Source organism: Eschrichtius robustus, chromosome 13 (assembly GCF_028021215.1).
Source record: "Eschrichtius robustus isolate mEscRob2 chromosome 13, mEscRob2.pri, whole genome shotgun sequence".
NCBI classification, from domain to species: Eukaryota; Metazoa; Chordata; class Mammalia; order Artiodactyla; family Eschrichtiidae; genus Eschrichtius; species Eschrichtius robustus.
Genome location: NC_090836.1, coordinates 98,957,827 through 98,980,394, shown reverse-complemented (window position 1 = coordinate 98,980,394; position 22,568 = coordinate 98,957,827). Strand labels below are relative to the sequence as shown.

Here is a 22,568-nt window from a genome sequence, read left to right as displayed (position 1 = left end):
ACCTAATCCTAAATGATCCAGGTTCCTTTGGTGTGGCCCTGGAAACTACTCCAATTAGCAAAAGGGCTGGTTTTTTATTATTTTAATGCATTAGATATGATCATTACAAGGACTTGCTCTTTTTCTTTTAATATAAATTTATTTATTTATTTATCTTTTTATTTTTGGCTGCGTTGGGTCTTCGTTGCTGCGCATGGGCTTCCTCTAGTTGCGGCAGCTTCTCTTGTTGCGGAGCACGGGCTCTAGACATGTAGGCTTCCTTAGTTGTGGCACATGGGCTCAGTAGTTGTGGCTCACAGGCTCTAGAGCACAGGCTCAGTAGTTGTGGTGCACAGGCTTAGTTGCTCCGCGGCACGTGGGATCTTCCTGGACCAGGGCTCGAACCGGTGTCCCCTGCATTGACAGGCGGATTCTTAACCACCACGCCACCAGGGAAGTCCCCAAGGACTTGCTCTTGATGTATGTTCACTGAAATCACTTTCAGTCTCTTGCCCTCTCCTTTAAGTTCAGCCCCAAACTGTTCTGTGTTCCCTCACCTTTGACTCATCCTCTCTCTCCTTTCAGCTATTTTCCCATTAAGAGGCAGACACTTGGGGCTTCCCTGGCGGTCCAGTGGTTAAGACGCCGCTTCCACTGCAGGGGGCGTGGGTTTGATCCCTGGTCAGGGAACTAAGATCCCACATGCCGCCAGGAGCGGCCAAAAAAAAAATTAAAAGTAAAAATAAATAAAAACAAACTAACAATAAAAACCCACAGCATTAAAAAAAAAAGGCAGATACTTGAATATAGTTGTAGAACGTGGAGAAGAAATTGGCATAGAGAAGGAAATTAAGAATCCAGAAGGGAGTCAGGAATGCCTGGCAGAACAATGCCCTAGAGCAGGGGTCGGCAAACAATAGCTGCCAGTTTTTGTAAATACAGTTTTATTGGAACACAGCCTCACCCATTCGTTTACCTATTGTCTATGGCTGCTTTCTTGCTACAAGGGAAGAAAGGCCCGCAAAGCCTAAAATATTTGCTATCTTGTCCTTGACAGAAAGTCTGCTGACTCCTGCCTTCCAGGAGGCAGGGGCGGGGCTTGGGAGCACAGAAGGAGTCAGAGATGCCGGTGAGGCTGGAGAGATAATAAATAGTTCAAGAGAGTGACTGTGGGCCCTAGCCCAGCAGGAAAAGCAGCATGATTAAGGTGAGGCGGAGAGAAAGGAGAAAGATTCAGAGTGGACAGATGGGGAGGCTGAATGCTTCTGAAAGGCAGAGGGAGTGGGTGTGTGTAACATCCCCTGGAGGGGATGTTAACGACTAAGATTGCCCAGGTGCTGAGATCCTCATGACAACTGAGGGTTTCGTCCGGACCCCCTGGTCAACCACGAGCACAGATCTCTGGCCCCTTTGCCTTCCATTGCCTGCCCCTGCCCCGGGCCCAGATGCCGAGTTTTCGAAGAGTGAACAGTGACAGGAGACAGCTTGAAGAGACCAAGGAATAATGGCGAAGAGCTGGCAGGAGGAGCTTCAGAGTTAGAGCCCCGGGCGGAGGAGGTGAGGGAACCCGGAGGAACCTCTGCTCCTGCAGCTTTTGGGACACAGCCATCTTCTCTAGCCCCAGTGCGAGCAAGCTCCTGGAAGTGCGGGTCCAGGCTGAGGGCTTTGTTTGCCATGAAGGGGGAGCAAAAGGCCGAGGAGAAAAGGAAGGAGGAGGTGTGATGGGTGAGGGAGCTTGAAATAGCCTAGCGTTGAGCAAAGCAAAGAAAGCAAGGCAATGGGTTGGATTTCCACAAACTTAACTCCAAGATCAGTAATATGTAACTATCATATTTCAAGCATTAAAACAATCAGTGACTAGCTACTGAGAGTCCCTGTAAGAATTAAGAGGAGAAAACCTCAAAACAAACAAAACAAGGATTAATTTTTTCCTCTGGTAAAAGTCCAGAGGTAGTTTGGTCCATGGTTGGCATTAGGGATTCCAGACGGTATCAGAGACCCAGGCTCCTTCTACCCCCTCTGCTCCATCCATCTTCCTTTCCTAAGTTATCTCTGTTCCGAGATCTAGCAGCCATAACATTTCCATTCCAGTCAGGAGAAGGAGGAAATGGGAGAAGGAGGTCCCTATAAGGACCCTTCCCAGAAACCGCAGCTGCCTTTACATATCCCATTGGCCAGGACTTTTACACAACTACACCTTGCCACAAGGCAGCCTTGGAAATATGAATTTCATTCTGAGTAGACACATGCACACCTAAATTTTACAGACCAAGTAGAGAACATATACAGGGAAACAATTTTCTCTGCCACATTCCATCCTTATATCTATATATACAAAAGACGACCATACATCCCAGTTCACATGGAAGAGTCACGGTTTACACTGTTATCCCACATAATTATTAACAGAATTCCTTTTCACTCAAAAGTGAAAAAAAAAAAAAAAGGGAAAAAGCTTGGTGGTTCCTCAAAAAGTTAAACATAAAATTACCATATGATCCAGCAATTCTACTTCTAGGTATATACCCCAAAGAATTGAATGCAGGGACTTAAACAGATACCTGTACACCCATATCCATAGCAGCATTATCCATAATAGCCAAAAGGTAGAAACAACCAAGTGTCCATCAACAGCTAGATGGATAAACAAAATGTGAAATATACATACAATGGAATACTATTCAGCCATTAAAAGCCTGAAATACTGATACATGTTACAACATGGATGAACCTTGAAAACATTATGCTAAGTGAAAGAAGCCAGTCACAAAAGGACAAATACTATATGATTCCATTTATATGAGTTACCTAGAACAGGCAAATTCATAAAGACAGAAAGTAGTTATAAGGGCTGGGGAGTGGGAGAAATGGAAGTTATTATTTAATAGGTACAGGAGTTTCTATTTGGGATGATGAAAAAGTTCTAGAAATTGATAGAGTGATGGTAGCACAACAATGTGAATGTATTTAATGCCACTGAACACTTAAAAACTATTAAAATGATACATTTTATTTATTTATTTATTTATTTTATTTTTAAAAATAAAGCCTAGGCATGCCATCTTACAGAGAAATCTAACACTTTTTAAATTTTATTTTATTTATTTATTTATTTATTTTTGTTTTGTTTGTTTAATTTTATTTATTTATTTTTATTTATTTATTTTATTTTTGGCTGTGTTGGGTCTTCGTTTCTGTGCGAGGGCTTTCTCTAGTTGCGGCGAGCGGGGGCCACCCTTCATCGCGGTGCACGGGCCTCTCACTATCGTGGCCTCTCTTGTTGCGGAGCACGGGCTCTAGACGCGCAGGCTCAGTAGTTGTGGCTCACGGGCCCAGTTGCTCCGCGGCATGTGGGATTCTCCCAGACCAGGGCTCGAACCCGTGTCCCCTGCATTGGCAGGCAGATTCTCAACCACTGCGCCACCAGGGAAGCCCCTACATTTTATGTTACGTATATTTTACCACAATATTTTTCTTAATAGATCTATTTATTTATTTATTCTTGGCTGCATTGGGTCTTCGTTGCTGCGCACGGGCTTTCTCTGGTTGTGGTGAGCAGGGGCTACTCTTCATTGTGGTGCGTGGGCTTCTCATTGCGGTGGCTTCTGTTGTGAAGCTCTAGGCACGTGGGCTTCAGTAGTTGTGGCACGCGGGCTCAGTAGTTGTGGCGCACGGGTTTAGTGGCTCCACGGCACGTGGGACCTTCCCAGACCAGGGCTTGAACCCGTGTCTCCTGCATTGGCAGGCAGATTCTTAACCACTGCGCCACCAGGGAAGTCCCATTAAAAGTGAGAAAAAACCTTAAGGTATCTACCCAAGAGAAAAGAAAGCATATATGTCCATACAAATACTGACAGTTCAGAGCAGCTTTTTGTAATAGCCAAAAACTGGAAACAACCCAAATGTACATCAAGAGGTTAATGGATAAGCAAACTCTGGTATATGTATACAATGGAATCCTATTCAGTAAGAAAAAGGAATACACTCACGATACTTGCAATAACATAGATGAATCTCAAAGTAATTATGTTGAGTGAAAGAAGTCATATAAAATAATTTATGCTGTATTTATATATACATTTATATAGAATTTACATACTTCCTAGAAAGTGCACACTACTGTATGGTGACAGAAGTAGATTGGTGGTGGCCTGTTGGGGGGTACAAGGAAGGATAGGAGAGGAGGATCACCAAGGAACACACGGAAGCTTTGGCAGAAGTGATGGATAAGTTCATTATCTTGATTGTGGTGACAGTTTCATGGGTATATACAGGTATATACTATGTCAAAACTTTTCAATTTATACACTTTAAATATGTGCAGTTTTTTATATGTCAATGATACCTAAATAATGTTATTAAAGTAAACATGCACACGTAATTTCATTAACATATGAATAAATAATATTAAAAATAATTTTTTAAAAAGTGTCCTAGTTTGGATGATAAATTAAATGGTCACCCTATACATATTCTTCTCTCCACTTATAAAACACATTCACCTGCTCCCCAATAGAGAAACCCCCCAAATCCCACTGTGTCCGGCTCAAAGTCTATAACCTAAGTCTATAACTACCCACTGGGTCCAGATAGAGGTGCAACCTATAAACTAAAAGACAAACTGTCTTTAGATATGTACTAGTGGAGTAGGAACAAGATAATCACAATAAAAATGACTGTTCTGAAAATAAGAGAAATGTCCACTATCCCCCAAGGACACAGGAGAGGTTGGTGTTGGGGAGATGCCTATTGGGGCCACACAGTTTTCAGTGCCTGTTTCCTGCCGGTGCGGGTTTGGAGCCTGGGAATGGCTTCAGGGTTGAGTAGTCACAGATGTTTTCAGGCCAAACTGGTGGTTACTTGGGTAATACAGTAGCCCCCCCCTTATCCACGGTTTCGGTTTCACTTACACTTTCCCTGGTTTCTGTTAGCCAAGGTCAAATGCCATCCGAAAATATTAAATGGAAAATTCCAGAAACAAACAATTCATAAGTTTTAAATTGCACACCGTTCTGAGTAGTGTGATGAAACCTTGCCCAGTGTACCTTTGTCCCGCAGGGACATGAATCACCCGTTTGTCCAGTGCATCCGCACTGCATATACTTCCCGCCCCTTAGACATTTAGTAGCCTTCTCAGTGATCAGATCGACTACTGTGGTGTCACAGAGCTTGTGTTCAGGTAACTCTTATTTCACTTAATAATGGCCCCAAAGAGCAAGAGTAGTGATGCTGGAAAAAACAGTTTGTATAGTGTTCAATACTATCCATGGTTTCAGGCAACCACTGTGGGTCTTGGAACTATCCCCCATGGATAAGGGGGGACTACTGTTTAATTCTTTCACTTAGCAGCCTTCCAGACTATTTGCTTCATGTGCAAATGACTGCAGTCAAAGACCTCACCTAGATAAAATTTTTAGGCTGGGAGACTTTGGTCTACAAATGAGCCTCTGTGCTGAGCTTATTGGCAGCCGCTTTCAATGCTTCTAACACAGGATGGGAAGGCAAATTCCTTAATCCCATTTTTTGCCTTCAGGCTCCTGGCCTCTGGGGGAAAGTTAGCCTTATCTCTCACTATTGCTCCTAAGCCACTCCTCATAATTGCCTTGGTTTGAAATACCAAAGCAGAGGGCTTCTTTCAGCCCCTATTGTCTCCATGTTAGGGAGCCGTTGGACAATTTGGATTGGGGGCTGCCAGCAGACTACATTCCTTGCTACCTCTGCTGAAGACTGGAGTGCTTCTGTTTGTGTGTGCCCTCCTCTCTGAGGACTCTTGAAATCAGAAAACAGCACCCAATGCACACGATGACTGAATACTCCCTACTAGTTCTCCAGTATTCCTGCCCCATTTGGAACTTGCCTTTCAAGGGCGGCCGGCACTTGTGACCCATTAGTGTGTTGTGAAGTCAAGTGGGTCACAGCCAACTTTTTTTTAATGAGGTAGAATAGAATAGAAAATATCAGATGCCTGCAGCCCAGGGCAGAATAGAAGCTCTACTCCACGAAATTCCCTGCTCAGCTGCTTCCAGCTCCCTGGGTCACCCTCCATTGCTGATGGGTGGCCTTCAGCCTCAGGCACCAAGTTTGTATCTGCAGACCAGGCAGAAGTCTGTCAAAAGATGGAGAAGTAGGCAAAGGGTACACCAACGGTCTTTTGTTTTCTGTTCCTAGAAGCTGCCATATAACACTTCTACTTGTATCCCATCATCAAGAGTTTAGACACACGGTCACATCTAGTGCAAGGAGGGTGAGAGATGTTATTTTCATTCTGGGTGACCGTGTGCCCATTTAGTGATATTACAATAGGAAAAAAGGAGAGAGGATGTTCATTATAAGGCAACTAATAGGATTCGTGTGTAGATTCAAGGCATCATGAGGGATAACCAATTCTTTCTTTTTTTTTTAACCAGTGATTTCTTTCAAAACTCTCAGAGCTATTCTCACATAGCTAGAAGAAGACACCTTGTTCTCGGTCTGCATTTGACCCATTTCCACCTCTTCAACCACTGGATATAGTGCTTAAACTTAGAAGTAGAGACAAGATTCCTAGGTTCAAATCCAGGCTACCCCACTTATGAGCTGTGCGACGTTCGTTGGCAAGTTATTTTAACTTAGTCTTAGTTTCCTTGGCTGTAAATGATGGATACCAATAGTATTATAGCAGAGTATTTTTACGAGGATGAAATATGAATTTGCATGTAAGGAAGCAGAGTGCCAGTCACATGATAAGCTCTTAATAAATGATAATTCTAATTTTTTTTTTTGGCTGTTTTGGGTCTTCGTTCCTGCACACAGGCTTTCTCTAGTGTGGCCAGCGGAGGCTACTCTTCGTTGCGATGCGCAGGCTTCTCATTGCAGTGGCTTGTCTTGTTGCGGAGCTTGGGCTCTAGGCGCGTGGGCTTCAGTAGTTGTGGCTCACGGACTCTAGAGCACAGGCTCAGTAGTTGTGGTGCACGGGCTTAGTTGCTCCGTGGCATGGGGGATCTTCCCAGACCAGGGATCGAACCCGTGTCCCCGACATTGGCAAGCAGATTCTTAACCGCTGCTCCACCAGGGAAGTCCCAATAAATTATAATTCTAATTTATTATTCAATAGCTCCTTGCTGCCTGAAGGCTTAACTACTCAGCACATGAGAGTCTTCTAGAATGTGTCTGTGGTGCCCCTAGTGGGTCCCATTCCCCATTGTATGGTCCGTCATTTATTTATTTTTTAATAACACTGTTTCCAATTAAAAAGTAATACAACCCAACAACCTCACCTCTAGGAATCTATCTTTTTTTTTTTTTTTTTGGCTGTGTTGGGTCTTCATTGCTGCGCGCGGGCTTTCTCTAGTTGCGGTGAGCGGGGGCTACTCTTTGTTGCAGTGCGCAGGCTTCTCATTGCGGTGGCTTCTCTTATTGTGGAGCACGGGCTCTAGGGTGCGCGGGCTTCAGTAGTTGTGGCACGCGGGCTCAGTAGTTGTGGCTCGCGGGCTCTAGAGCACAGTCTCAATAGTTGTGGCGCACGGGCTTAGTTGCTCCGCGGCATGTGGGATCTTCCTGGACCAGGGCTCGAACCCGTGTCCCCTGCGTTGGCAGGCGGATTCGTAACCACTGCGCCACCAGGGAAGGCCTAGGAATCTATCTTAAAGAGAGACTCGCATGACTGCACAGAGATGTACCTGATGTGCCGCCATTGTCGTAATAGCAACAAACTGGGAAGCAACCATCAATAAGAGAATATTTTAAAGTTATGGTTGCAGCAACATGCATGGACCTAGAGACTATCATACTAAACAAAGTCAGAAAGAGAAAAACAAATACCATATGATATCACTTACATGTGGAATCTAAAATACGACACGAAGGCGCTTATCTATGAAACAGAAGCAGACTTACAGACATAGAGAACAGACTTGCAGTTGCCAAGGGGGTGGGCAGAGGGAAGGACTGGGAGTTTGGGATTAGCAGATACAAACTATTATATATAGGATGGACAAACATTTAGGTCCTACTGTATAGCACCAGGAACTATATTCAATATCCTGTGATAAACCATAATGGAAAAGAATATATATATGTAAAACTGAGTCACTTTGCTGTACAGTAGAAATTAAACACAACATTGTAAATCAACTATACTTCAATAAAAATTTTAAAAAATTATGGAACAGCCAGAACTCTGGAATCCCATGAAGTCATTTAAAAGTCCTAGACTGGGGACTTCCCTGATGGTCCAGTGGTTAAGACTCCACGCTTCCACTGCAGGGGGCAGGGGTTCAATCCCTGGTAGGGGAACTAAGATCCTGCAAGCCAAAAAAAAAAAAAGTCCCAGACTGACTTCCTCTGACACCACTCTTCCTCTATCCCGTCTCCAGCCTTCCTGAGGGGTCTCAAACTTTCCACTCTTGTTCCTATTGTGAGACTTCTACGTAAGCCTGTTCTTCAGCTTGGCAGGTTCTGTCCTTGACAGATTTCATTTGGATATGGCTTTCCCTTAACCACCTCTTTCAATGTGAAGGAGTCCCTCAGCCTATCTCTAGCACATCACCCTGTTTTATTTCTCAATATAGCACTTTCTCTTAATTAATTAATTAATTAATTTACTGTTTGCCTCTCCCAACTGGAACATATATGCCAGGAAAGTAGTGCCCTAGTCTTGTTTACCATTCCGACGAAAACTGAGCCTGCTGCATAGTGGGGATTCAATAAATATTTGTTGAATAAATAATATTAGCTATACTTATTAAGTGCTTTCTCTTTTCTGGTCATTGTCCTACATCCTTTAAGTATATTAATATATATAGAATCCTTACAACAATTCTATGAGGTATTTACAATTATTATCATATCATTTTACACATGAGGCATTTGCCTAAGGCCAAGCAGCTAATACGTTGCAGAGCTGAATTTCAACCCAGGGAGTGGGTCCCTATATTATGACCTTAACCCCTACATAACATTGCCTCTTAAATGTCAAGAACCAAAATATACATAATGTAGCTAAAGCAGGGCTCAGGGCAAAATTTATAACTGTAAATGCCTATATTTAAAAAGAAGAAAGATCTCAAATCAATTACTTAAACTTCCGCCTTAAGGAACTAGAAAAAAAAGAGCAAATAAAACTCAAAGCAAGGAGAAGGAAGGAAATAATAAAGACTAGAGCAGAAACAAATGAACTAAAGAGCAGAAAAACAATAGCGAACATCAACAGAACCCAAAGTTGGTTCTTTGAAAAGATCAACAAAAGTGATAAACTTTTAGTTAGACTGACCAAGAAAAAAGGAGAGACGATTAAAATTACTAAAATCTGAAATAAAAGAGAGGACACTAATACTAAACTTACAGAAATAGTAAAGATTATAAGAGGATACCATACGGGGAGCTGCTGATCAAAGGGTACAAGCCTTCAGTTATAAGATGAATAAGCCCTGGGGATCTAATGTACAGAATGGTAACTGTGCCTAATGATACTGTTCTGTGTATCTGAAGTTTGTTAAGAGGATAGATCTTAAGCATCCTCACCACACATACATACAAAAAAGGTAACTGAGGTAATGGATGTGTTAATTAACCTGACTGTGGTAATCATTTCGCAAAGTATACGTAGGTCAAATCATCATGTTGTATACTTTTCTTTTTCCCATTTTTTTTGCCACACCACAAGGCATGTGGGAGGTTAGTTCTCCAGCCAGGGATCGAACCCGTGCCCCCTGCGTTGGAAACGCGGAGTCTTAACCACTGGACCGCCAGGGAAGTCCCATGTTGTATATTTTTAATGTATACAATTTCATTTGTCAATTATACCTCCACAAAGCCAAAAAAAGGAAAAAAAAAAGAATACTATGAACAACTGTACTCCAACAAACTAGATAATTTAGATAAAATGGACAAATTCTAGAAAAGCACAAATATCAAAACTGACTCAAGAAGAAATTGAAAACATGAATAGGCCTATTACAAGACATCAAATTAATAATTAAAAACTTCCCACAAAAAAAGTCCAGTCCCAGATAGGTTCACTGGTGAATTCTATGAAACATTCAAAGAAGAATTAATACTAATTATGGTAGGTTGAATAATGTCTTCCCCAAAATACCCATGTCTGTTGCAATTTGAAGAATCTATGAATGTTAATTTATATGACAAAGGGATTTTACAGATGTGATTAAGTTAAGAATCTTGAGATGGGGAGATCATCCCGGATTATCTCAGTGGACCTGGTGTAGTGACAAAGGTCCTTCTAAGAGGGGTGATGGAAAAGTCAAGGTTAGAATGCCATGTGAAGAAGGAAGCAGAGGGAAGCAGAGTCTAAAAAAGAAGCTACTACCCAGCTGGCTGTGAGGATGGAGGAAATAGCCATGAGCAGCTTCTAGAAGCTGGAAGAGGCAAGGAGCAGATAGATTCTCTCCTGGAACTTCCAGAAGGAACCAGTCCTGTTACATCTTGATTTCTCACTTTAGAGTCATTTCTGGGTGTTGAATCTGCAGAAGTGTAAGAGAATAAGTTTGTTATTTTAAGCCACTAAGTTTGTGGTAATTTGTTACAGCAGCAAAAGGAAACTAGTACACCAATCTTCCACAAATCCTTCCAAAAACAGAAGAGGAGGGAAAACTTCCCAATCATTGCATGAGGCCAGTATTACTCTGATACCAAAACCAGACAAAGACATCACAAGGAAAGAAAACAACAGACCAACATCCCTCAAATTTAGACACAAAAATCCTGAACAAAAGACTAGCAAAATGAATCCAACAATATATAAAAAGGAAAGAATGAATATATGTGTATCACTGAGTCACTTTGCTGTACAGCAGAAATTGATACAACATTGTAAATCAACTATACTTCAATAAAAAAAATAAAAATTAAAAACATATAAAAAGAATTATACCATGGTATATAATTATACCATTATACCATGATCAAGTGGGATTTATCCCAGGAATACAAAGTTGGTTTAATATCTTATGCAGAAAAAATTTAACATGTGAAGCTTGAGACTGCTATCCTTAGAAATGCCTGCTTGCAAGGTTGGCCCTCGGCTGGCATCTGGGAACGTGAATTTAAGGACTGGTAAGAGTAGCTCACTATGCCTACACTGTTTATACAAATCATGTGGTTTATGCTAAATACCTGCTTTCCTTCTGGGAGTCTGGAATTTTGATACGTGCTAGACAAAGCATGCCTATATGACCAGCCTTTATTAAAAACCCTGGACACTGAATTTCAAATGAGCTTCCATGGTAGACAATATTTCACATGTTGTCAGGACTTGTTGGAGGGATTAGGCGTGTCCTATGTTGCCTCCACTGGGAGAGCACTCTGGAAGCTTGTGTTGGTTTCCTCTGGACTTTGCCCCTTGTGCTGTTTCTCTTTGCTGATTTTGCTCTGTATCCTTTCACTATATAATAAAACTTAGCTGTGAGTATGACTACATACTGAATCCTATGAGTCCTTCTTGTGACTCATTGATCCTGAAGGTGGTCTTGGGGGTTTGAAAATCAATTAATGTAATACATCACATCCATAGAATAAAGGACAAAAACCATATGATCATCTCAACAGATGCAGAAAAAAGCATCTGACAAAATCCAACACAGTTTCATAATAAAAATACTTAGCAAACTAAGAATAGAAGGGAGTTTCTGCAGCCTAATAAAGGGAATATATGAAAAAGCCATAATTAAAATCAAACTTAATGGTGAAAGACTGAATGATATCCCCCTAAGATCAAGAACAAGACAAGGATGTCCACTGTCATCACTTCTATTTAACATTGTTTTGGAGGTTCTAACCAGGGTAATCAGGCAAGAAAAAGAAAGAAAAGTCCTCCAGGTGCTCGCTTCAGCAGCACATATACTAAAATTGGAACGATACAGAGAAGATTAGTATGGCCCCTGCACAAGGGGGACACACAAATTTGTGAAATGTTCCATATTTTTTTTTTTTGGCCATGCCCTCGGCAGTGTAAGCATGGAATCCTAACCACATGATCGCCAGGGAATTCCCAAAGCATTCCATATTTTTAATTATTAGAGAAATGCAAATCAAAACTACAATGAGGTACCACCTCATACTGGTCAGAATGGCCATCATTAAAAAAATCTACAAATAACAAATGCTGGAGAGGGTGTGGAGAAAAGGGAATCCTCCTACATTGTTAGTGGGAATGTAAATTGGTGCAGCCACTGTGGAAAACAGTATGGAGGTTCCTCAAAAAAACTAAAAATAGAGTTTCCATATGATCCAGCAACCCCACTCCTGGGCATGTATCCGGAGAAAACTCTACTTCAAAAAGATACGTGCACCCCTATGTTCATAGCAGTACTATTCACAATAGCCAAGACATGGAAACAACCTAAATGTCCATTGACAGATGAATGGATAAAGAAGATATGGTACATATATACAACGGAATACTACTCAACCATAAAAAAAAATGAAATAATGCCATTTGCAGCAACACAGATGGACCTAGAGATTATGACACTAAGCAAAGTAAGTCAAAAAGGGAAAGACAAATACCATATAATATCACTTATACGTGGAATCTAAAATATGACACAAATGAACTTACCTATGAAACAGAAACAGATTCACAGACATTGAGAACAGACTTGTGGTTGCCAAATGGGGGGGTTGGGGGAGGGATGAATTGGGAATTTGGGATTAGCAGATGCAAACTATTATATATAGAATAGATAAACAACAAGGTGCTACTGTATAGCACAGGGAACTATATTCAATATCTTGTGATAAACCATAATGGAAAAGAATATGAAAAAGAATACATATATGTATAACTGAATCACTTTGCTGTACAGCAGAAATTAACACAACATTGTAAATCAACTATACGTCATAAAATAAATAAAAAGTCATCCAGATTAAAATGGAATAAGTAAAACAATCTCTATTTACAAATGACATGATCTTGTGTACAGAAAATTCTAAAGAACTCACTAAAAAACTATTAGAAATAATAAATGAGTTCAACAAGGTTGCAAGATACAAGATGAATATATGAAAATCAATTGTACTTCTATACGCTAGCAATGAACATTCCAAAAATGAAATTAAGAAAACAATTCAAGTTAAAATAGCAACAAAAAGAATAAAATACTTAGCTGTAGCTTTAAAAAAAGATGTGTAAGTCTTGTACAATGGAAATAGCAAAACATTGTTGAAGGAATCAGATCAGATGTAAATAAATGTAAAGACATATTCACAGATCAGAAGACTTAACATTTTAAGATTGACTGATTAATTTACAGATTCAATACGATCTCCACCAAGATCCCAGCTGGCTTTTTAAAGAAAAATTGGTAAGCTGATTTAATATTTAAATGAAAATGCAAGGGACCCAGAATAGATAAAACAATATTGAAAAAGAAGAAAACAGTTGGAGGACTCAAACTTTCTGATTTTAAAACTTGAGAGGGTACTGGCATAAGCAAAGGCATATAGATCATTGGGCAAGAATTGACAGTTCAGAAATAAACTGTACATTTATGGTTAATTGATTTTCAACAAGGGTGTCAAGACAATTCATGAGGGAAAGAATAATCTTTTTAAGAAATTCTGCTGCAATAACTGAAATGCACAAGCAAAATAATGAAGCTGGACCTCTACCTCACACCATACACAAAAATTAACTCAAAATGGATCATAAACCTAAATGTAAGAGCTAAAAACTATAAAATCCCTCAGAAGAAAACATAGGACTAAATCTCCATGACCTTGGGTTAGGAAACAGTTTCTTAGATATAACACCTAAAGCACAACACCCAAAAGAAAATAAATAAATTGGACCTCATCAAAAATTAAAAACCCTTGGGAGTTCCTTGGCAGTCCAGTGGTTAAGACTCTGTGCTTTCACTGCAGGGGGCATGGGTTCGATCCCTGGTTGGGGAACTAAGATCCTGCATGCTGAGTGGTGAGGCCAAAAATAAATAAATTAATTAATTAAATAAAATTAAAAGCCTTAAAATAACTATAAGTGGAATATAACCTTTAAAATTTTGAATCACTATGTTCTACATCTGAAACTTATATAATATTTTACATCAACTATACATCAAAAAAAAGTAAAAAACTTTTGTGTCTCAAAGGACACTACAAAGAAAGTGAAAAGATATTCCACAGAATGGAAGAAAATATTTGCAAATCATGTATCCAGAATATGTAAAGAACATTTACAACCCAATAATAAATGAACAGGTAACTCAACTTTAAAGCGAGCAAAGGATTTGGACAGATATTTCTTTAAAGAAGATGTACAAATCAACAATAAACACATGAAAACATTTTCAACAGCATTAGTCATCAGGGAAATGCAAATCAAAACCACAATAAGATACTACTTCATGCCCACTAGGTTGGCTATAATCAAAGATAGACACTAACAAGTGTTGGTGAGGATGTGGAGAAGTTGGAATCCTCATACATTGACGGTAGGAGTGTAAAATAGTGCAGCTCTGTGGAAAACAGTTTAGCAGTTCCTCAAAAAGTTAAACATAGAGTTGCCATATGACCCAGCAATTCCACTCCTAGGTATATATCCAAGAGAAATGAAAATGTCAATCAACAGAAAAACTTACACATGAATATTCACAGAAGCATTATTCATAGTAACTAAAAGTGGAAACAACATGAAGTGGATGAATGGATAAAGAAAATGTGGTATACCCATACAGTGGAATATTATTTGGCTATTAAAAGCAGTGAGGTACTGATACATACTACAACATGGATGAAACTTTTTTTTTTAAATTTACTTTTGACTGCGCTGGGTCTTTGTTGCTGTGCGCGGGCTTTCTCTAGTTGCGGTGAGCAGGGGCTACTCTCCGTTGCGGTGCGTGGGTCTGTCATTGCAGTGGCTTCTCTTGTTGCAGAGCAAGCGGCTCTAGGCACGCAAGCTTCAGTAGTTGCAGCACGTGGGCTCAGAAGTTGTGGCTCGTGGGCTTAGATGCTCCGCGGCATGTGGGATCTTCCCGGACCAGGGCTCGAACCTCCTGCTTGACAGGCGGATTCTTAACCACTGCTCTACGAGGGAACCCCTGATGAAACTTCAAAGCATAAAACATCACCACTGTAGAGAATGGACTTAAGGACACGGGGAGGGGGAAGGGTAAGCTGGGACTAAGTGAGACAGTGGCATTGACATATATACACTACCAAATGTAAAACAGATAGCTAGTGGGAAGCAGTCACATAGCACAGGGAGATCAGCTCGGTGCTTTGTGACCACCTAGAGGGGTGGGATAGGGAGGGTGGGAGGGAGATGCAAGAGGGATGAGATATGGGGATATAAGTATACGTATAGCTGATTCACTTTGTTATACAGCAGAAACTAACACCAATGTAAAGCAATAGACTCCAAAATAGGTGTTAAAAAAAAAAACAAACACCACTACATTCACAAAAGGTCATATATTGTATGATCCTGTTTTGTTTTTTTTGTTTTTTTGGCTATGCCAAATGGCTTGCGGGATCTTAGTTCCCCGACCAGGGATTGAACCCAGGCCCTCAGCAGTGAAAGTGTGGAGTCCTAACCACTGGACCGCCAGGGAATTCCCTGTATGATCCCGTTTTTATGAAATGTGCAGAAATAAGCAAATTGATAGAGACAGAAATCAGATTAGTGGTTTCCAGGGCCTGTGGAAGTTGGGGGGAAGTGGGAAGTGACTGCTAACGGGTACCAGGTTTCTCTTGGGGGTGGTAAAAATGTTCTAAAATTGACTGTAGTGGTGATGGTTGCACAAGTCCGTGGATATACTGAAAGCCATAGAATTGTACACTCTAAGTGGATGAATTGTACGGTATGTGAATTACATCTCAATATAGCTGTTAAAAAATGTCAAGGAGGCAGGCTTCCACAGTGGCACAGTGGTTAAGAATCCACCTGCCAATGCAGGACATGGAAGAGTTCCCAGTCCGGGAAGATCTCACACGCCTCGGAGCAACTAAGCTCGTGCGCCACAACTACTAAGCCTGCGCTCTAGAGCCGGCAAGCCACAACTACTGAGCCCTCGTGCTGCAACTACTGAAGCCCATGCGCCTAGAGCCTGTGCTCCTCAACAAGAGAAGCCACCGCAATAAGCCCTCGCACCACAACGAAGAGTAGCCCCCGCTCGCCGCAACTAGAGAAAGCCCACGTGCAGCAATGAATACCCAACGCAACCATAAATAAATAAATTTAAAAAAAAAACAAAAAAAACGTCAAGGAGGCAATCGGGTGTGCCCCGGAGAAGAGAGGCTGGAGCGGGAGAAATAAGTTGGAAGTTACTGGGCCACAGACAGGGATGGGAGAACTCTTACTGGAAAGATGAGTAGAGAGGTAAGAGGATTCAGGATCAAGTCCTGGGACCTTTCATCACTGGAATGAGGAAAGGAGGGGGGTTCAGGAAAGGAGGCCAAATAGGAGCAGACAGTCGGGTAGGAGACACCCATGTGATGTGGACAAGCTGAGGAGGACTAGCTGAGGCCAAGAGAGGAGAGTCTTTTGAGAAGGGGGAGGGGCCAAGTGTGTCACAGGCAGCGGAGTGGGCAGGAAGGTGCAAGCAGGAAGCAGGGCCGATCCCCGGCTGTCCGCCCCCTTTGGCAAGAAGTCCACAGTGTGCCCCAGTGAAGCCTCCCTGAAGCAGCAGGGGGTGTAGTTAGGTGAAGGGGAAGGAAAAAGAGCAGAGTTTGGTGTTCAGCATGCCAAGGACAATCTCAGCCCTGCTGCTCACTGCCTAAGTGACCTTAGGAAAGACATGGGGTCTGCCTCCTCAGCTCCTGAATGGCCTTTCAGGGTTGATGAGGAGATTGAATACTGTACCCTGTGCAAACTGCCTGACACATAGTGGGCACTTTAGTTGTTAAAAGCTCTGGCTCCAAAGACAGGCAGCTAGCTGTGTGATCTAGGCCGGTTTCCTTAACTTCTCTGAACCTGTTTTCAGGAGGTTCAGGGGTATATTAGTCAAATCCACCTCACTGGCCTGTTCCAAGAGTTAGATGACAAAATGCAAGTAAAGCATTTGGCAGGGAGCTGGGACACAGTAAGGGCTTCACGAAGAGCTGGATGTTCCTTTCTGCTCTCAGCCCTTGCCTTGATGCACGCCTGGGCTGGGTGACAATCGGGGGCCATGGGGAGCAGCTCCCACTAACCATCTTCCTGCAGGGCTGGGCCCCGGCCCCTAAACAGCCGTTCAGCTCAGCCAGCCCGGCATCAACGCGCCACCAAGAAGACTGAGACAGAGCAGAGCGCTGGGCCTTAGCTGGAGCGGGGTGAGTGTGTGCACGTGGCCGGGTGGGGGGCCTGTAGCCTCTCCCTGGCTGGTATTGGCTCGCAGATCGGCAACATGATCACCGCCTTGACCTCGGGAGGGAACAGCTGCTCTGAGGCCATCCCATGACTCGAGTACCTCACATAAGGCCCCCTTAACCTTGGGCAGCTGCCGCGTCCAGGCCAACAGCTGGGCCCCGCGGGCCGTAAATCACTGACGACACAAGCCGGCCAGCGCGGCTGGCGGCTGCTGCCGGGGGTGGGGGCGGGGCGGGGGCGCAGGCAGGGCCTCAGAAACACTCCCCCCGCCCCCCCCCACCCCACCCATTCCATTCAAGCCAAGGGTGGCGGCTTTGTAGCCTTGCTGGGCAAACTTTCCTCAAATCCGCAGAGGTCTTTCGACACAACAGACGCTGCACTGCAGAAGCAATGTGGACGTCCAGGGGGAGGCTACGTGTATAAGCCGAGCCGGGAACTGGAAAGTCTGACATGAAAGTCACTCGATCACACGCCGTGGGGCTGGCGGGGACCGGCGAGCCCGCGTCTCCAGCCGGAGACCCCGCGCGCGCGCGTCTTGCCTCGGTCCTGGCGGCGAGCACCGGGGCGCACGGGAATCCAGCTAACCCCGCGGATTCCACGAACGCGCAGAACACACGCTCCGCGCTGCCCGCCGGCGGCCACCGGGCAGAGGCAGGGGGACCACCACCCGGGGGACTAGGACACCCGCCCCGGGGTGTGTTAGTGCAGGGCACCAGAAGACAGCCTGGATTTTTCCATTATCTGATGAGAGTGCATTCCAGACCGTTCATCCACGTGTTTGCTTTGCTCCCGTGTGATTTGTCTAGAAATGTCTGTAATGGCATTTTCCCTTTAACATCGTAATAGGCAGCGGAAAGGAGAAGAGTATTAACCATTCTTTGCCGTTAGATTCCTCATGGCAAAGAACTGGCAGGTGGTGGAAACAAACGTGGGTGTCAACTACCTTCTGGCAATCGTCACCACTTGTTTACATCTTGAAAAGAATGGAAGGAAAAGTGCAAACGTAGAAACAGTTGTTTTAGGTGCTGGAGTGATTTGCTTTTAATTGTCCCTGGCAAAAATAATCTATGGGGTGGGGAGGATGGTAGCCCTGGGGCCTGGTAGTGACTGGGAGGGGTTTCTGGGGGTGTGGGTGATGGTCTACCATCCATCTAGGTGTGGGTTGTTACCTGGGTATGTTCACTTTATTCACCAAGCTGGACACTTAAGATTTGTGTGCTTTCCTGTGTGTTATATACTTCAATAAAATGTTTCCTTTAACAAATGTTTGTGAATGATATCTTCTTATTTGTAAACAATAAAGTATTTTCAAAGTTACTCATAATAGGGTGAAAGGGACTTTAGTGATTACCTAAACCAATTCCACTGCTGTACTGATGAGAAAGGAAGGCTCAGAATGAAACTAGTCACCGAGACCCACTGAGTCAGAGGCTGAACCAGAAATGGGACCTCAAAACCCTCTCCCTTCTGTTCCACTGAACCAGGTGACCTCTGCAAGCCTGGATTAAGAAAACTTTAAGAGGATCATGTTTTTTTTAAAAAAGAATAGTGGTAACATTTTCAAATTTAAAAATCAATACAGTGTTACTTTAGGTTTTGAATTGGTTATATGTACAAAAGCTACAGAATTCAAAAGTCACAGAAAAGATTTATGATACAAAGTGTCATTCCCATCCTTAGGAACTCTGTCCCACTCTGCCCCAGGTGCCACTGCAGAGACTTCTGTGCATCTTCCTGGAGACAGTCTGTGCCTGATTAACATGCTCCTTTCTTATTCACAGAAAGGGAACACACTGGACACACCATTCTACACCTCGTTCCCATCACTTCATTAACACACCCTGAACCCTGTTCATGTCAATACCCGTAGCCCCTGCCCACCCCCACCCCGCTTTTAAAGGCTATATAGTGATCCTTTGTATGGACTATTTAAGCAAATCCCCTATTAGTGGACATTTAGACTGTTTCTAGCATTTGATATTAGATCAATGCTGCAGTATATAGACTTTTTCATGTTGTTAGGCAAAAGTGTAAGTAGATTGTAGGATAAATTCCTAGAAGTAGTATTAGTGGATCAAGGGTGCATCCACTTAAAATTTTAGTAAATATAGCCAAATTGCTAGGCATAAATTGTGCCATCTTACAGTCTCATAAACAAGGTATGAGAGCAACTGTTTCCCTCTACTCTTGCGACACAGTGTTTTCAAATTCTTTGGACTGTGCCGATCTGATAGTTTCAAAAGCGTATGTCAGGCTAATTATGACGTATGTTTTTCTTATTATGAGGCAGACTGAACATTTTTTCATTCGCTTGGATCACTCGTTTTTTCACTATGAGAACCATCTATCCATATCCTCTGTCCATTTTTCTATTCCATTTTAAATCGGGTTGTTGGTTTTGTATTGTCAAATTTTTATTTGGAGAATATAATTTACAGAGTGAAAAAAATTACTATACTATAAGGAAATACACAAAAACGTTTACAGTTGAGCTACCAAATTTTCTTCTGTAAGGTAATATTAGTTTTACAATGAAAACCAAGAAATAAAAAAAAATTAATTTTAAGGAAAGAAATGAAATCATAACAGCTCTTGAACAATAATCTGATTTATGGGCCAGAAGATTTGGGGAAGAATTTCTGGGGTCCAATGTACAGCGGCTCGTCCCACACTACATGGCAGGGCCTTAATTGTTTTCACCCGTGCACAGCCAACTCAGAATTCAGACTAGGCAGGATCTCTTTGCCTTGGAATAAAACAGAGCAGAACTGATGTCAGATGTGGCAGGGACAGATCTGAAAGGGGCTTCCCACCCAGCGGTTAAGGTTCACCTGCTCTATGGACGGACATCAAAATGATAATTATGGGGACAAGGTAACCCAGCACCATGAAAAACTCATTGTATTAAGTGGTTGTGATTATAGGTGAGTCCCCACTTCCATGTTATAGAGCATTTTCTGCTTAAAAAGTGGGTGGTGAGGGGAGCTGCGGGAGAGATGAAGTGTTCCCAGAGTGGGAGACAGAGGGGAATAGAATTCTGAGAAAGAAAATGGGGAGGGGAGAACCAAAAGAGCACAGATTGCTCTGGTCATTGTGACACAGCAAGCCCACGAGGGCATGTGACTTGATTTTAGTGTAGGAAGGCCTGAACTCTTGCCTACACACCTGGATGGGTTCAGCCAAGACAGACAAAATCCTGTCGGTCCCCAGTATCCCGGAGTGAGGGGACCTGCCCCTCTGAGCAGGGGCCCAGGCTGTCACGTGGGGTTATTTCTTTGCTGCACTGGTGAATGGAGGCTAAGCGCTCCCGGCTCCTTGTATCAAGAGAAATCACCCAGCTCCTTCCCAGAGGTTCTCTCCCTGAACACCCAGGGCTCTGCTCGATGGTTTCAACGTGCAAACAGGTGGTAGGTTGCAGTTTTCTCTGTGTTGTGGCTCTGACGTTTTATCACTAACAAATGTGGTTGCCAAGGCAACCACACAGCTGTTTAGTCTCCTGATACTCGTCCACCTAGGTTGGCTTAAGTGGCAGGAGTTTGGGGCTGTATTTGGTGTTCTGTAAACTCTGTCATTAAATCTTCTCTACCTCAAAAAAGCACATAGAAATGGCCACCCAGTGGCTGTCTGGGTTCACACTGCTAGGTAGAATTCTTTCTCTCTTGTCTTCCTCCTTGCCTATCAGACAAATGCAGAGATCACCGGAGGGAAGGGCCGGCGTAGGAAGGAGGAGGGCATGGTGTGTCCAACGAGAGGCTCAGCCATGAGCCGAGTGGTGGTCCTTTATTCTTGCGTTGCTCTTCACAGCTTGCTGTACAAGCCCCTCCCTTGCTGATGCCACCTGCCCAAGTTCACACAGCCAGCGTGGCAGAGCTAGACACAAATTTCAGTGTTCTTATGTCCAATCTGCTGCTCTTTTTCCTGCACCAAGAGGGGAAAGCTGGGGAATCACAGAGGACGTGGGTCTCCAGGGAGAATGGGGACAGCAGGGAATCACTGCTCGGCTATGCCACCCCAGGTGCCAGGCCACGTCAGCCAGCTCAGCTTCCTTCAAACCCAGTGAGAAACAACAGCTTCCTGGAGTTCAAACTCAGAACCCAGTACCCACCACAGCGTGCTGAAATGATCCATTACTTGCCTGCCTCCTTGTAGTGAATGCCTGCTTTTGTTTTCCTAGCACCTCTCTTTCCACTGGGAGACCGACCCTACCCCATCCCACGGTGGGATGGTCACTCCCAGGGACTTGACCACCACCTAACTGTGGGACTGGACCCAGTAGCCAAGGTTTGGACAATAATGGTGCCAATCTCAGTCCAGAGTGACCAGTCAAAGGGGCATGTAGCCCAGTCTTGGCCAATCAGTTCTCTCCAGTCCATCTGGCTTAGGGACACCGGGAGGGACAGTTGTAACCTTTGAGGCTGGAGGCTGGGGGTTGCCAGCAGTGGCCTTTCCCACCAGATGGAGAGGGTCTGGCTGTGGCCAGAGGGAACGAGACAAACATGTGAGGAGAAATAGGGACACGCAGAGTCAGGAAAAGGAGAGCCCTGCCCACCGTGTGCCATGCAGTCATTCCTACAGCAATGCCTCCCCTGGGCTTCCCTGTTACCCGATCACCCAATTTCTACACCAATTCAAGGGGAAGCCCAGGTGTATTTCTTCTGGCTGGGCTCCAGAGTTACCAATGATGGGAATTACCAGAGTTGTTGTATATTCTCAGGGTAAGTGAAACACCCCAACATAAGTGAATCAATAGGGTACAGTGCTTAAGAGCATGGTTCTGAAGCCAGATTACATGGCTTTGCGAATTCACTAGCAGTAGAAATTTGGCTATATTACTTGACTTCCCCTAAGCTTCATTCTTCTTATCTGTAAAACGGGAATGATAAAGATACATGCATCATAAGTACTCAATATATGTGGGTTGTTATTATCACATGATTGTTTTTGTTTGGGCAGATGATAATAGTACCTGACATGTATAGTGAAGTTTGACTCTGTTAACTTATTCTTTTATTGTTCTTTATATTGGTAATATTTTCATTTGAACATTTTTATATGTATTTGGATTATGAAGAATTGTTGGCTAATACTATTTGTTACAATTAACATTTTTTGAAGGCTCACCGTGTGCCAGGCGGCATGCTAAGTCCTCTACATGATGATCTCACAGCAAGTATGGGAAGGAATGTTTACAAGCCCCTCCTCTCATGGCTGCCTCCACAGGAAAGGAGGGCACTTCACCCAAATGCCCACAAAGAACACTTCCAGCCTTTCTGCCCCTTCCTTGCTCCTCCTTAAGGGGACA

The 22,568-nt window shown here is 43.2% G+C and overlaps 1 non-coding gene across 1 annotated transcript; it reads left to right on the top strand.

Moving 5' to 3' along the window:
• Positions 1-11,793: 11,793 nt before the first annotated feature.
• Positions 11,794-11,900, top strand: LOC137776028 (U6 spliceosomal RNA). Its single transcript, XR_011076150.1, has one exon. It is a non-coding gene; the product is annotated as a U6 spliceosomal RNA (small nuclear RNA).
• Positions 11,901-22,568: the final 10,668 nt, after the last annotated feature.